General features: G+C 43.1%; 1 long non-coding RNA gene across 1 annotated transcript; it reads left to right on the top strand.

Annotated features, from left to right (window-relative positions):
- The first annotated feature begins 3,431 nt into the window (after positions 1-3,431).
- LOC141106453 (uncharacterized) lies at positions 3,432-7,612 on the top strand. Its single transcript, XR_012235718.1, has 3 exons — positions 3,432-4,168; positions 4,258-4,336; positions 7,599-7,612. It is a non-coding gene; the product is annotated as an uncharacterized lncRNA (long non-coding RNA).
- The last annotated feature ends 7,826 nt before the right edge of the window (positions 7,613-15,438 follow it).

Raw genomic sequence — 15,438 nt, 5'->3', positions numbered from 1 at the left:
AAAGCCTCTGTCTTGGGTGAGTCTGTCACAGGTAGGACACCCCAGAAATAACCATACTGCTTTTGCGATCCACAATGAAAATTGAGTTTGACACCCCTGCTCTAGCAGGTAATACTAATGATATAGGACAGTAGAACAAAACAGTAACTGATTGCAGGATATAAAGACTACTCAAAAAACACTCTGTTTAGTTAGAGACCTGTGGGAACAGGCAGGAGAAGGGCGGAGGAATGACTTTTCTAATGTCAAACCTTCCCTCCTGTGCCTCAACACCACAGGTAAGATAAAGCAGAAAGTTACAACACCGTTCTTACATGAATTAAACTATTAAACCTTGGAGTACCTAAACCCGCTCAATTACCAGATAGAGTCCTGGGTTAAAATAGTTGTCTTTACAGCACTGACTGCTTTAATCCTTTAGTGCTGGGGTGGGAATTTGTTGTAGTCTCTCAGAGGAAGGAAACCCTTTTGTCTTCAGCTAGCTCTTTAATGAACTACTTGAAATATCCTGGTAATTAGGAGGAGGTGAAGTAGCCTGGTGATGCCTTAATAGGCCATGTGTAGCGAAATGCACTTGTGGTGTCCTCAGGGCCGGTGCTAGACTATTTTGCGCCCTTGGCAAGACCAGCTATTTGCGACCCCCCAACAAAAAAATTAAAACTTCTACATTTTTACAAACAGTAGAAAATATTAAAACATCTAAACATGAAACTGCTAAATTGGTCAAAATAAGTGCCATAAGATGCCAAAGAGACAGCCCAATTCAGCAAAACACAAAAACAAATAAACAGCCCAGCAAAGAAACATCCACATACAGCAAAGAGACATTCCCATATAGCAAAGAGACAGTCAAATCCAGAAAAGAGACAGTCCAATCCAAAGAGACAGCCCAATCCAGCAAAGAGACATCCCCATTTAGCAAAGGGACAGTCAAATCCAGCAAAGAGACATCCTCATTTAGCAAGGAGAGTGTGACTGGTGGGAGGGCAGTGTGATAGGTGTGGGGGCAGTGTGACAGGTGGGGGGAGTGTGATAGGATGGGGGAGTGTGACAGGTGGGGGCAAAGTGACAGGTGGGGGGGGGGCAGTGTGAAAGGTGGTGGGGGCATGTGTGACACTGGGGGAGAGTGTAACAGGTGGGGGGGCAGTGTGACTACACTGACTTACCTGACCAATACAATGACCTACTTGACCACTACACTAACCTACCTGACACCAGCAATGATCTACCTGACCCCTAAAATGACCTACCTGACACCTACACTGAAATACCTGATTCCTGCTAATTGTGGCTGGAAAGTCCTGTACATCTGCAGCCCTCAGTACAGCCCTGCTCACACAAATCTCCCCGTTCCCAGTACAATGTACATCAGTGGATTCGCTCACCTCTCCATGTCTTCCACCATCAGGCTCTCCCCAGCACCAGACAGACAGTATTCCTTTGCGGTCCTGCTACCTAGCAGCTCCTTGGTCTCCCCCGCTGGCCGGGAGGTCCACCAACTGCCATCGTACCTCCTCTATGATCATCTTCACCATGCACCTCCCCTCCCCCTCCGCTTTCCTTCTCACACAACAGGCTGTACCAGAGAGGCAGGCTGGCTGGACCAGAGGAATCCCAGGCAGGGGAGGGAGAATATGGTGCTGCAAAGGAACGCAGGTTGCAGGGATATGCCTCATCTGAGGTTTAGAGGGAGGCCGCAGCACAGCACACTCGGAACGGCACAAAAATAATTTTGTGCCCCTAAATATCCGGCTGCCCCCCCTACGCTACGCCACTGGCTGTAGATGCACCCTAGGTGGCTGCTGGCAGAAACCATGAAATCAGGCCAAGACAAACGTACAGTTAAATCACACTTGTTTAATAATAAAAGTAAAAAGAACAAACGTAGTCAAAACATAGCCAAAGTTCTGTAATCGGAAGGGATAGTCAGCCAAGCCAGAAGTCAGGGATCAATGTAGTGGAACGGAAAGCAGGATCTGGAGCTAGAAGGGATGTCAGCAAAACAGGTCTTGAACAGGATTGCAGGAGAACGTTTCTGTGATGTCGACCAAGGCGAAGGCAGAGCCCCTCTGGATTGGATGGCTTAGGTAGGCAGGACTTATGAGCAAGATATCATCAACAGCTGAGTAACTGTGGAGAGAGATGGGAGATGGCAATTAGCCAACAGCGGAATGGCCAGCCCAGAGAAGGAAGGGCTGAGCCCAGCCCTGACAACTGCCTAGTTCACCTAGTGGCAGCGCTGGGCCTGGGTGTCCTGTGAAAAGAGGAACGCTGTTGCTGCTCCACAAAGAATCAGTGTAGCACCTGGTCCTACATGCTTAGACAAAAGAACAAGGCAATGGTGTCTGCATTCAGTGTCTCTGTGGTAATAGAATGGGCCAGTGCTGCTCACCAGTCCCAATGACTCTTGGTAAGGGAAGACTTTACGATAGGCCTCAGTAGAGCCCTGCTCAAGGGATAATGTGGTCCAGCGTAACACTGTGCTTCATCTCGACTGCATCTGGCATGCACGTGTGAAGAGCGGCCTCCAGGCTGCCACTGAACAGTCAGAAGTAGCTGGCAGGTGATGCTCCTTCACCCGCACGTGATGACTCTCTCTCTCGCCTTCTAGCACAGGCTGCGACTCAACCACAGCACACACTGACACAGAGTCACTTGCTCGCAGTTCCAGGCCAGGATCCCAAGAGAGAGATCCCGCCCGCATGCAGGCCTTTTTGTTTACCTCTCCCAGCATCCTCTTCTTCCTCCGCAGCCGACTGATATTTGTAGTTCAAAACAGTCCAGCTGAATGCAAATATTGGCTCCCTAGACTACACATCCCAAGATGCTTTGCTTTACTTTTAGAACTCTATCTTCAGGACCTGAAAGCACAGAGCCCAGGACGAACACTAGGAGAGAACAGCTTCACAGCAGCAATGCTTCACAGTGTCTCCTGACAAGGCAGGCAACAACATTAGCCAGCTCCTAGCTACATCGCTTTGCTGGGTTTTTTTTGCCTTCCTCTGGATAAACTGTAAGTATAGGATTAATTTTATATATATATATATATATATATATATATATATATATATAGTATTGTATGTGTTTTTCCCCTTTTATTGGTTGAACTAGATGGACTTGTGTCTTTTTTCAACCAGACTAACTAGGTAATTATGTAATATATGTACTGTAACTATGCACATATGTGGCAGTATGGCATTAAAACCCACTGCCTTGCTGTCACCTATATGTGTACAGCTCACATAAAATGGATAAACTGAAAACCGGACAAAATATAAATTATCATGGAAAGGCAAATATTTTCGAAAAGCTGCCAGCATGAAAAATTGTAGGATCTTGATATGCAACAGTGCTCAGTATTTGCCTTTCCATGTTAATGAATACTTTGTCCAGATTTCAGAAGTGACAGGTGAGAGTGTGACTGTACAGTGTGGGACAGATTCAGCAGCAGATATCACTGGACTCTTATTTCTTCTTACCTGATTACTCCATTTCCTCCATCTCATCTCTGTCTTCCTCAGGGGCGGCTGACCAGCAAGCAGCACTGGGGGCCAACTTATCTTTCTCTTCTCTTCTCACTCCCTGGCTGGACTCTGGAGTGGATTCATATGTGGTGGGCTAATGGTAGTAGAATAGATGGGGTACTGGGGGTTCAGTCATGCCAGTCCCTATTGGTTGAAGCAGAGGGATAGAGGCAGCACAACTGCATTATTCCTGTGTCCCTCCTCATGCTGGGCCTAGGGTTGGTAAGTCTGAATGCTACCCTGAGCCCTGCCACTGCTGGGAACAGAAATGGGGAAACTTTTTATCCAAGGAGAGTCTCCTGAAAGCGGGGTCTGTCCCCAGAATCCGGTCACTTTCTGGGACCAAGAAAACTTTATTGCAACAGCAAGTCACATACAAAGTTGGGTTTTAATGTGCCGATCACTTTCTTTTAAGCAAAACTGGTTGAACACTTAAACAGGAATAACTAACTGTCCAAAATGACTCCATGCTACTGTATATAAGGCAAAGCCGAAATTTGGGCTGGAATTCCTCTTAAATTGATTTTAGATTAAAACTGTCTAAATATGAGCTCTGGAGGTTACTAAACTGCTGAATGGGTGCTGATATTTGTCCTACCTGGAGGCTAGAAGACAAATATTTTAATAAATACATGTGGTATCAGGTATGTGTTCCTAAGAAAAATGTGACTGCTAAATGTAATTTTAATTAAAACTTCTGTTTACTCAACTTCCTTTTCTTTTATTATATAAGCCAACCCCGTTCTTTGTAGAGTAGACCTCCACCGAAGTCTTCCAGCTGTCTACATTCTCATAACCAACTGAACCACCCGGTAAGTATATGCTGGAATGTTGTTATCTTATTTTTATTCTTAATCTAATTATTGATAAGGAAAGAAACCTTTGTTTTCAAATTTCAGGTAACATTTAAATTACTCCTGTTTTATTTTGATTTTAAATGATGGCAAGGTTCCTCATATCATTTTCTTCATTATGGCTTTTTTAGGTAATTTATTTTTCCAAGTTTCTTTAACCTTTAACTGCATTTGAGGAATCCATTGTTTCGCTATACTAGTTGCTAAATGGGTATGGTCAACCAAAAGTGTAAAACACCTTTTTTTAAAGAAAGAATGATTGCCTATCATGTCTGTATGACTTTTTTTTATATATACAGTATATATATCTATATATCTATAGATATATATATATATCTATAGATATATAGATATATAAAAATATATATCTATATATATATAGTGAGAGAGAGAGAGAGAGTCCAACGGTCTCTAACCAAAAGAGAATATATAAAAGAAATGTGCTTTTAATGTGATGGTTCCCACGAATATATTAAGTTATGTCACATAAATGCATCAATCATTTTTATACAGATATAAAAAGTTTATCATTTAGTACATATAATATTTTATATCAAAAAGAGAAAACAGGGAAACTGTAGGCCCATATATATATAAAAACACACTTATGTTTTAAAAACATATCAGACAAAATATCACACGTGTTACATGGGTTCTGCCAACATGTTTCGTGGTATACGCCGCTTCTTCAGGGCTTTATTATCTGTGTGTGAATCAAAACATCTAGGAGTATTGGATGTTGGAGCTAGAGGGATACCATAACCAAACACTTCACCTTGCTGATGTAGTGCATAGGCAGGACCCAATTATCACATATATTATCTGAGTGGAAAAGTGACAGCACAGAGCATATTCGAAGATTAAGATGCGGGACTCAGGGCAAAAGCCAAAATCTGTATAAGCCACCAACAAAGACAACGCCACCTGATGTAGATAGCATTCAATCTAACGTCAAATTCGTTATGCAAAAGAGGTCAGTGCAAGCCCTTGAGGCACCAGGGATCTCTGCAGGGGATGTCTGGGTCTCCCGAGAGCCCATTACTCCAGCCTCTAGACTTTTTTTTATACCAATGTTCTTAGTGATTTATTATGATGTAGATCTACACATGTGGACTCTTGTAGGCTCTCTGGGCTGTATTTAGCTTAATTGTTAAAATTCAGACAGCGCTTAGTCAAATAGCTTTTTAGTAGAAACATATCATATACTTGTTAAATCATATTACTGTAATCCCCATTTATTGTTCTTGTGCATTCAGTATATTCTCTGACTTGTGAATAATTCAGTAAGAAAGTCTTTAAAAAAAAAAAAAAAAAAGCGCAAATGTCTCTTCTTTCCCTGGTTAGCTTGGGTTTTGGGCTCTAAAGTTCCTTGGGTCCCGTAATAAATACCTGTTGGTAGGCTGATTAGTGGTGCTTTGGTTACATTTATTTTTGGTACTTCTTAAACTACCTTTTAAGGATGAGAAATGTTTAAAGATAAAAGGTACTTATTTAATTGTATCAAAATCAAAAATGTGTTTAACAGTAAATTTTACTGAGTAAGAGAATAAAAAAAAAAAAATAAAACCTACGGAATATAAAGGTATAGTAGAAACAAAGATTTTTTGTGTAAGTCAGTTTTATGTGTGCAGATATGTGGAAATGTGTGTCAGAGTGTTAAAAACAATTTTAGCATAGAGCAGATATATTTAGCACATGGTGTAGTTCAAATCTTTCTTACCAGCCAACCAGTAGAAGAGGGGGATGGGATATTGCTCTTCAGTACATAGCAAAACCTAAAACCAGCCATAGACGGTTCGAATCTTGTCCAGTTTACCAGGAACCAACCGAGATTCCAACCATGTTTGGACAGGCTGAATGTACCCAAGTTGACCAATGGATTAACTTGTGTACAACCAGCCTGCCAGATTTTACATGTGATTATTGCTAGCAGCTGTTTAAGCCACTATCAATAATAACTGTGTTCTCCCAGCAGGGGTGACTTCCCACGCTCCTCTGCCGGGAGAACACAATGGCTCAGTGGGAGGGATTCCCCTGTCAACACTCTCTGTGTCAACACCTGTGGTTGCAGGAAAGAAATTTGCTCCATCTATGGCCAGCCTAACATACTTTCACTGAATTTCAATATCAATCATTTGATTCAAATATTTTTATATATTCTAATATAGTTATACACCAGATATTATTATTGCATTGTGTGTGCCCTTTTTAGGAAATTGTACAGTAGAAAGATATCATTCATAAGTCATATTCCTTATAATGAACAATTATGTTCACATAATCTTAATAGTCTCATTCTCCTTCTCTCCAAACCTGGAATAAATTAATATCACAGGGACAATTATCTGGGGACTCATCTCATTCCTACAAGAAAAACCCTAAAGAACCCATTAGGCTTCATGTACACTAGCAGCTCCTAAACTTGAGTTTAGGAGCTTATGGCGTTTTTTGCCAAAGCTCCTAAACTCAGCTCCATAAAAGCCTATGTGTCAATGTACACATAGACTTTTACCAGAGTTAAGAGCTGCTGTGGTTAGGGGAGCTACAACCTCCCTCAACCTCCCTCACCTGAACGCAGAAGAATTACTTTCAGGATAATAGGAATGTTTTGACCGCCGGCCACGGGAAAACACAAACCGTGGCAAAACCGCAATAAAATTGTTGCAAAATTGTGTTGCAATTTTGCTGCGTTTTGCATTTTCCCGTGGCCAGCAGTCAAAGTAGGCAGTGTGTATATGAAGCCTAAGTCTAGTTAGTAAAGAAGATTCATATACAGTTAAATTAATTTCACTCTAATATCCTTTGGCACTGCTTGGGTGAGGGCCAGAGTGGGTAGACAAGGTGAGGCAAAAGTTATCCCTGTTTATGATAGAAAGCCCTGGAAATCATAGATAATGTAGATTGGAATGGCGGTTTTTGTGAACCAGCCCCAAAGGCGTCTAAGAACCTGCTGTGATATTCCTTTTGTGGGATTGAGGAATAAGATAGACCCCTAATCATTGTTTTAATTATGAGTAGCCAGATTCAATAAAGTCTGGGAAGCATCAAGCAAATCCATTAAAAAAATATATGATGGATTAGAGCAAATGAACATTGGACCTTTTATAATATTGGAACAATTTTTTTATTTGAACCTAACATCAGGGTGTTCCATGTTATTTTTTTAACGTGTTTTTAATTTTGTTTTCTTTTTCTTTCCATGTATCCTAATTATCCACAGAGCCCAAAGATGTTCACCTTGAAGAAATCCCTGTTACTCCTTTTCTTCCTTGGGGCCATCAACTTATCTCTCTGTGAGGAAGAGTAAGTATGCATAATACTTTTTAAATAAAAGTATAGACTTTAAAAGTTGAAAAGTGATTCTAAAATCTAAGTATGTATTCAGGGCTGTTGTTAGAAATCACTGGGCCACGTACAGCCTTCCTGACAGGCACCCCCTTCCCCGCACATATCAAAATGATATTTTCATAAAAAATACACAAAAATCATTATTAATGGACACAAACACAACATAATTCCAGCTAATTGTAAAAGATAGAACTGTACTAAGTTATTAAAAAGTTCTGTGTAAATGAGGTATTTACATTCATGTAAGTGCTGTGGCCTGTACAGTGGCCTGTATGGAGTAAATTGCTGTTTTTTTTGGCAATGTGGCTATTGCTGTGTGCAGGAAGCTTATATTACACTATGGGGATGCAGCAGCTGTACGAACACAGCCTCAGGTCATAATTTGACAGGCATGTGAATGCAGGTGCATGACCCCCAACCATTGACAGCATGCCTTCAGGGCCACTCACCCACACCTGCACACTTATCAAAGTAGAATCTGCAGCTGTGTTCATACTGTAATAGAGTAACAGATGGATCCCGATGCACAAACAAAATGCTCATTCGCACTGTGTGGGCCATAGAACCCATGTGAATAAGCCCTTCATTTTTTAAATAATTTTTTACATTTTTTAAAATTTTTTTTAATTTTTAAAAATAATTTTTTACATTTTATTTTATTTTTTTTTATTTTTTTACAATTTTAAAAATTTTTTTTACAATTCGTGAATTTTTTTACATTTTTTAATTAATTGTTAATATTTATTACAATGCCGTTGGAGGCTTTTGGTGAGATATCAGGGGTCTAAACAGACCCCCGACATCTCACCTTTGAGACAAAGAAAGGAATTGAGGACATAGATTCTTCAGTTCCTTTCTCTGTAGCCTCAGCTGCACTAAAAATGAATAAACAGGAGACAGAGGCTCCTATCCATTCATAAACTGAAGCATAGTAAAGTGAGCATAACAAGGAAAGCGATCAGTGGGTGGGAAGTGATTACAGAAGGATGCCCTATGTCTGTGTCTCTCCTTGCAGCAGCTGAAAGCCAACGGGGGAGGGAAACCAGCTTTCAGCTGCTGCAGACAGCCACACAGGGCATCCTTCTGTAATTGCCGCTCTATCCTGCTGCACTGATTCCACCTACTGTCTGGGGCCCCATGTGGGCCCGGGCCCCCTACAGGAGGACTGGTGGTCCCCCCTATCAGCAGCCCTGTATATATTCTCTGCATTAGATGAATATTTTTATTGCATTTTAATTTTTATTTTCACTAGAAAAGGTGGCGATCAGCGATTTTTAGTGGAACTACAACATTGTGGCGGACAAATTGGACACTAAGTGACATTTTTTGGAGACCAGTGACACCAATACAGTGATCAGTGCTAGGAAAATACACTGTCACTGTATAAATGACACTGGCAGGGAAGGGGTTAACATCAGGGGTGATCAAAGGGTTAAGTGTGCCAGTAGGGAGTGCTTCCTAACTATGTGGGGGATAGACTGAATGGAGGAAGAGAGACATCTGTGTTTCTGATTAGCAGGAACACAAGATCTCCCTCTCCCTCTGTCACAGAATAGCTGTATGCCTTGTTTACATAGGCAGACTGCTGTTACGCCTGTCCTATGAATGATCGCGGGTGGCAGGCGACCATCGCGGCCCCTGGACCCGCTGATTGGCTCCCGCTGTGTCCATTCACAGTGGGAGCGGGTCTCCAGCCGCGCGTGTACCAGACCCAGGAAGAGGAAACATTGTACAGGTACGTTGTTTCACACAGCCGGGCCACCCTGCCGCAGTATATTAACCGGAGGCGGTCCGGAAGCTGTTATCTTTTTAACTCTGGGAAAACAGCTAAGCATATAGGTGAAATACATATATAACATAGTTTTACCTAGTATTTTTTTTTTTAAATCTGTTTATTCAGTGCCTCTTTAAATATGTTGTTTTGGAGTATAAAGGTTGAAGGTGGAGAGTCCAAGGTCAAACCCACAAATCCAGTTGCTTTACGGTGTACGGATGGGATAGAAACATATTGACAAACCTCTGGTCAAGAGGGAGATTTCAGTGATGAGACTAATTAGGAGGAAGGTGTATGTGGGGAGGTGAACTGGTGGGTTTGGGCAGATGTTGGGAAGGATTTGTGTGGGGAGATGTGGTAAGAAGATAAGGAGGGTCAGAAGAAGGCTGAGTGTGCGGGGTCGGAGTGGACTTAGTTTGCAGGCACTGTGCTGTACTGTGTCCTACTGGCCAGAGGCGGCTCTAGGCTTTGTGAGCCCTTAAGCAAATCTTAGACATGAGGCCCCACTCACGCCCAAAATGGGAAAAATAATTAAAGCGATAGAAATTAACATTATAAATTGTGTATATCAAGAGCCTTAAATCCTTTGAACTATGAATTCACAGTTTGTAGAATATTTATATATACATATTACACGCACACAAATATAGATAAAATTTGTGCAGCTGCTCCTAGCAATGTGTTTAAGGTATAACAGAAGTCAAAAACCATATTTCTGAAGGTCAGGTTAATATAACCCAGCACAGAGTTCCTCCTTACATCAGAGTCTGCAGGATTCTTCCGTACAGTGCAAGGGGAACTTTGATGTAAAGTTGAATGCTGCAGAACATGATGTAAGGGGCAATGCTGCAGATTTAGGTATAAAGGGGAACGCTGATGTAAGGGGGGCTCTGGTGATCAGAGCTCAGTCAGACGGTCCTCTCTGGGCTCCGGCTTGGTGGCTCTGGTTTCATCCTATATTATCCTCTCCACAGTCCACACACGTCTGACTACTCCCATGACGCCCATCCTAGCAGTGCTCCCACTCTTGACTCCTCTGTAGGCTTCTCCCCAGAGACTGCAGACATGATACAGGAGATGGTTAGAGACTGTGCGGCCATAATACAAGAGATGGTCAGAGACTGTGTAAACATGATACAGGAGATGGTCAGACTTCAGACATGATATAGGAGATGGTCAGAGACTGCAGACATGAAACAGAAGATGGTCAGAGACTGCAGACATGATACAGGAGATGGTCAGAGACTGCAGACATGATACAGGAGATGGTCAGAGACTGCAGACATAACACTAGAGATGGTCAAAGACTGCAGACATGACACTAGAGATGGTCAGAGACTGTGCGGCCATAATACAAGAGATGGTCAGAGACTGTGCAGACATGATACAAGAGATGGTCAGAGACTGCAGACATAATACTAGAGATGGTCAGAGACTGCATACATGATACAAGAGATGGTCAGAGACTTTGCAGACATGATACAAGAGACAGTCTTATTATGGTAATGACAACTCACAGCCAGGGTGCAGACAGACAATCCCTCTATACACTTTCTGTTTCGCTCTCCACCCCAACATCCCAAAAAACAAACATGCACATAGAGTTATCTAAAAAAAATCTTTAATAATGTAAGCATAAAGATCTGGTTCACACTCACTGACTGCTCCAAGCTCACTGATTGGTTGCTAGAGATTACAGCAAATCATTACCTCTCACTGGGTGACAGGGCAGTATTGTGGTGAGTGCAACTGTTAGGGTACAGTTGGTTGGAAGACAGGATGCAGTTTGGGGTGATGGTGGCAGCATTGGTGGGAGAGGCTGAAATCATATCTCCCCTATAATAATTGGGGGTAGGGTCTTAGGATGCCAGAGGTGGGGTACAGGAGGGGTGAGGATGATAATGACAGGAGGCAGGGTGGTAGGATGCCAAAGGTGGGGTAGAGAGGGATTATGGGGATGATGATGGCAGTGGGTGAGGTTGTAGGAAGCTGGCAGTGGGATACAGAGGGGATGAAGATAAGGATGATGATGATGGGGTAGGGTGGTTGAATGGGGTACAGGGGGATGATGGGAATGTTGATGACAGAGGACAGGGTGGTAGGATGTCAGAGGTGTGGTATGGGATGATGATGATTATAGTGGGTGAAGTGATAGGAAGCTGCCAATGGGGTACAGGTGGAATGATGATGACGGGGGTAGGGTGGTAGAAAGCTGGAAGTGGGGTACAGGAGGATAAGGATGATAAGGTGGGGTGGTAAGAAGCTGGCAGAGGGGTGCAGGAGGGAGGAAGATGACAGGGATGGATGCCAGGCAGAGGGAGATTATGATGAGGATGGAGATGATAGTGAGAGGGGGTGGGGTGGTGGAATGCCAGGAACAGCGGGATTATGATGAGGATGGAGATGATTGTGACGTGACAGGGGGTACGGTGGTGTAATGCCAGAAACAGTGGAATTAGGATGGAGATGATGATGATAGGGGTGAAGTGGTGGGATGCCAGGGATGAGGGGATTAGGATGAGGATGGAGATGATGGTGACAGGGGGTAGGGTGGTGTAATGCCAGGAACAGTGGGATTAGGATGAGGATGGAGATAATGGTGACAGGGCTGGGGTGGTGGGATGCAGGAACAGGGGGATGATGAGGATGGAGATGATGGTGACAGGGGTGGGATGATGGGATGCCAGAAACAGGGGGGTTAGGATGAGGATGGAGATGATGGTGACAGGGTGTGGGGTAGTGGGATGCCAGGAACAGGGGGTTGATGAGGATGGAGATGATGGTGACAGGGGGTGGGGTGATGGGATACCAGGAACAGGGGGATGATGAGGAGGATAAGGTCACAAGCAGCTGGCAGCCATGAATTTTGGGGCGCCCTTGCTTGCTATCACTGTCAGTGTCAGACAGCAGGACTGTCATGCAAAACCCAGTTTTTTTAGGCTTGACTGTAGTGTCCCTTTGATAAAATATTACTTTTATACAAATGCAATCTTATGCAAGCCAGAAAAGCTGGACTGTAAAAGGCTGGTAGGACAAGCCTCGTCCTCTGTACTACAGAAAAAAGGAACAAAAGACTATTACCCCCCCCCCCCCCGGCTACTTCCCAGTTGGACACTTTGTGCAAGGCATACACTGACCGTTGTCATCCTGGTACTCTGGCCGACTGGCTCCTCGATGATTGCCAGGCGGCGGCCCCAGCTCTGGCAGGTCCATCCTGGAGAGGAGAGCAAGGAGCTGCAGGCATTATTCCCTGGCCAGGGAAAACTATCCGCAGGCACCACGGGTCCTACTTTAAGGACGGCCCTGGGATTCTGGGAACACCGGGGGGGGGCGCATTCCCTGCCACTGCTACACAAGTGTTAGGCAGATTAGGCGGCCGCGAGGCCCCTGGGAGCGTGAGGCCTTGGGTGACCATCTAATATGCCTAATTAGAGAGCCGCCTCTGCTACTGGCGCTCTGATATTTTCACAAAATCAGTGTTACAAAATAACATTATCTGAGTAGAAAGGTCAGTTACAATATAGATGTGATATTTGAATCCATAAATTTTGGTTCCAAACAATCCTAGAAGTGTACCAGGGGAGAGTGGAGTCGCTGACATGAGAGAATAATTTGGGATGTCCAGAGAGATTCCTGATTTCATTGAAGGGACAAGGTGGGGTAAGGGTGTGGCAGAAAGGGCATAACAATTAAAGGTAAGGGAGGAAGGGAAAGAGGGGAGGAGGGTAGAGGAAGGGTGAAAATGAGAACAGGGTGGATTCCAAGGGCATACCACCATTCAGAGGCCCAAAAGGTCCAGCTTAAAGGCCCAGCTTGTTCTCAGCTGCATAAGAGCTGGGGGGAGGAGAAGCAGCAGCACACTGAACTCTCCAGTAAATGGATGTGCATGGGGCGGGTGTCAGGACAAGTCTGATCATTGGAGGAGAGCAGGCTAAATTCCCAGCATAAGTAGAGACCTGACCACGCTGTGTTCTCCTGTTTAGTGTGGTCAGTTTTTAATAGGGAAGCAAGGGGACTAGCAGGAACACCAGGGATTTCACGCAAAGGACGCAATACAAAGAGAACAGGATACTTTCTCATACTGGTACATGGTACAGCGGGCACATATCAGAAATATGAATTGTTGGGGTAACAAACGCTTTAACCACTTGGTGTACATCAGGCTCATAGACGGCGATCTGTGGACACGTGCACGCTCCCATTGGCCAGTGGGGGAGCCAATCAGCAGGTCAGCCACCCACGATCATTCCCCGCAGTGACAGAACGGGGATCTGCTTGTGTAAACAAGGCAAATCACCGTTCTGACAGGGGAGATCACACAGATCCTGTCTGTTTGCTATGAAGGAAGATGGATATGTGTGTTGTTCCAGTGAGCCCTTCCCCCATACAATTAGAACACACAGTGAGGGAACACGGTTAACCCCTCAATCGTCCCTGATGTTAACCCCTTCCCTGCCAATTTCATTAGTACGATGTCAGTGCATATTTTTAGCAATGATTACTGTAGTAATGTCACTGGTTCCCAAAAAAGTGTCAAAAATGTCCGCTAGGTGTCCGATCTGTCCACCGCAATGTTGCAGTCCTGTTACAATTCACTGATCGCCGCCATTATTAAAAAAATAAATCAATAATAAAATGCCAAAAATCTATCCCCTGTTTTGTAGACGTGGTAACTTTTTGTGCAAACCAATCAATATATGCTTATTGGGATTTTTTTACCAAGAATAAGTAGAAGAATACAAATTGGCCTAAATTGATGAATACATTTTTTTTACTCTTTTTTGGAAATGTTTTATAGTAGAAGGTAATTTTTTTTTTTTTTTAAATTGTCGCTCTTTTTTGTTTATAGCGTAAAAAATAAAAATTGCAGAGGTGATCAAATACCACCAAAAGAAAGCCCTATTTGTGGGGGAAAAAAAGGACATCAATTTTTTTGGGTACAACATCGCACGACCGCGCACTTGTCAGTTAAAGTAACGCAGTGCCGTATCGCAAAAAATGGCCTGGTCATTAAGGGGGTAAATCCTTCGGGGTCTTAAGTGGTTAAATTCTACTGGAACATAACATGTGGCCCAGGGAAATGACAAATATGTGTCCATTATATCAGTCAGTCTGGTTTCTATTTTTTTTTCCTGCAGCATGACTAAGTTGACTCTGAATTTTGTTTCAACCAAAAAAGTGTAGACAATTTCCAGGCTTTATCAGTCACTTCGCTGTCGTAAAACAAACAAGTAATTGGAATTGGATCTTGGAAAGGCCTGGAGGCTTAAGGTTTAAAGCGGTATTAAACCCAATACCAAAAATGTATTATATTACAAGTTATAAATTCTTGGATGTGGTGGCTGCATTAGTTTTATTTTCTAGGCTTTCTTTGTTTTAATTTTCACCTGGTGATCTGGCCAGTAAGTCTGTTGTTTTTCAACAGAACAAGCAGTCCTTCAGAAGAATCAGTTAGAGGGCTGAGACAAACAATTTAACACTGACAGGGGTGCTTACAATGATCCGCTTTTATTTAGGTAAAACCTTTATCCCAAAATGGAAGAAACTGTTGCTGTAACTGCTTTTACTTCAATGTATTTTTAGTGTATCTAAATCTGCTAGTACCCTCCCCCCAGACTGACAATAGTGCTGTCCAAAGGTTTCTCTGTTGCTCCTTCATCCAGAGTGTAGGCTCCTTAATACTGAAGGTGTGTTACTGGTGAGATCGCAAGGGGAAAACAGGGGGAATAAAGCTTAAAAAGAAATGAAAACGAATGCAGCCACCACAACTAATAATTGATAAACTGCAATATATTACATTTTTGGCCATACGCTGGAAGAAAGTTTTTGTTGTTGGTTGGTTTGATTTCCTAATAATTAGTGGGGTTATATCGATGATTGTTTTTTTACTGTAATGCCCCGTACACACGGTCGGACATTGATCGGACATTCCAACAAC

Source organism: Aquarana catesbeiana, linkage group LG08 (assembly GCF_042186555.1).
Source record: "Aquarana catesbeiana isolate 2022-GZ linkage group LG08, ASM4218655v1, whole genome shotgun sequence".
NCBI lineage: Eukaryota > Metazoa > Chordata > Amphibia > Anura > Ranidae > Aquarana > Aquarana catesbeiana.
Note: the sequence above shows the minus strand (reverse complement) of the source record. Positions and strands in the feature narration are given on the sequence as shown.